At 34.9% G+C, this 1,654-nt stretch overlaps 1 protein-coding gene across 1 annotated transcript in view; it reads left to right on the forward strand.

Annotated features, from left to right (window-relative positions):
• LOC106879942 (mannosyl-oligosaccharide 1,2-alpha-mannosidase IB) overlaps positions 1-1,654 on the forward strand; it is a 216,977-nt gene that overhangs the window by 214,556 nt on the left and 767 nt on the right. The window lies entirely within an intron of this gene.

Below are 1,654 nucleotides of genomic sequence, written 5' to 3' on the forward strand. Positions count from 1 at the left end.
TTACCAGCCCGGCTAAAACCAGCTCTGAGTACAAATGTCTTGTTTTCATAAGTTTTAAATTAAAATCTTCCCCCAAACCTTAGTCACAATTTATGTTCCTAACACAGCAAGGTATTTTATCTGATTACTCTCTCATTCATTATCATAATCATCATCGTTTAACGTCCACTTTCCATGCTAGCATGGGTTGGACGATTTGACTGAGGACTGGCGAACCAAATGGCTGCACCAGGCTCCAATTTGATTTGGCAGAGTTTCTACAGCTGGATGCCCTTCCTAACGCCAACCACTCCAAGAGTGTAGTAGGTGCTTTTTACGTGCCACCGGCACGAGGGCCAGTCAGGCGGTACTGGCAACAGCCATGCTCATTGTCTTTCCTTTTTTTTCTTCTTTTAATCTGTTTTTCCTTGTCCTTGAACTACAACAATATAATACTTGCACCCAACTTCTCCGTTATCTGGAACTATTCCTAAGTAAATGGATTTCATATCTGAAATCTCTGTTTTCAAGAATTGTGTTGCACTGAAAAGCAACATTGAAAAAGCAATCTCGTGAACAGATTTGTAATGACATTGGAACTACGACTGTGCTTTTGTGCGTCGGGGTGGGGTACTGTTGGGTAGGCTGTATAATAATGTATTGGAATTATTTCATCGTTGCGGCATGTTTAATTATCTATCATCAAATGATCTCTTTTGGCAGAGATGGCAGGGGGGTGAGGGGTGGAATTATCGGGTGGTGGGCGTCTTTTTTGTTGTACTTTGTTTTGTCGTGTATTTGTTGTTTTGTTATTTTCGTTTTATTTGCATTTTATTTGAATTTATTTCATCCTGTGAAGATAATCTGTCAGACGTGATCAATCTTGGTTCTTCTCATCTGATTAGAATGAATTTTCTTACTTTCAGCTGAAGAAATTCTTCTCTCTCTCTCTCTCATTCACTCTTGATTTTTCTCTATCTCATTTTCTCAATTATATATATATATATATATATATATATATATATACATGCATGTGTGTATCTGATTTATATATATATATATATATATGTGTGTGTGTGTGTGTGTGTGTTTCTGTGTATATTTGTATCTGAGTTTATATGTGTGTATGTCTGTGTATATGTGAGTCCATATGTATGCATATATCTGTGTATATATTATGCATATGTGTATATATACACTTTATATATGTGTGTGTGGGTGTGTGTGAGTTTATATGTGATGTCTGTGTATATATGAGTTCATATATATATATGTGTGTGTGTATAATATATATATGTGCATATACATATGCATACATCTATATATACACACCCTCTGTTATTCAGTTCATTGTAATTCATTATAATAACTGGTAATTTATTACATTTGATATTCCAATGATTGTCGCGTCATTTAACTCTGCTTTATTTATATCTATTGTTGGTTCAAATGCTTTATCTATTTTCTTGTTGTTGTTGTTGTTGTTTGTTATCATGGAGCAAAAGCATTGGAGCATTTGCACAAAATGTCTTACAGTATTTCTTGTGAATATTTACATTCTGAGTTCAAATCCCTTCAACACTGCCTCTTTTTTTTTTTTGTTCTTTTACTCTTTTACTTGTTTCTGTCATTTGACTGTGGTCATGCTGGAGCACCGCCTTCAGTCAAACGAATC

The sequence above is a fragment of the Octopus bimaculoides genome, chromosome 18 (assembly GCF_001194135.2).
Source record: "Octopus bimaculoides isolate UCB-OBI-ISO-001 chromosome 18, ASM119413v2, whole genome shotgun sequence".
Taxonomy (NCBI): Eukaryota; Metazoa; Mollusca; class Cephalopoda; order Octopoda; family Octopodidae; genus Octopus; species Octopus bimaculoides.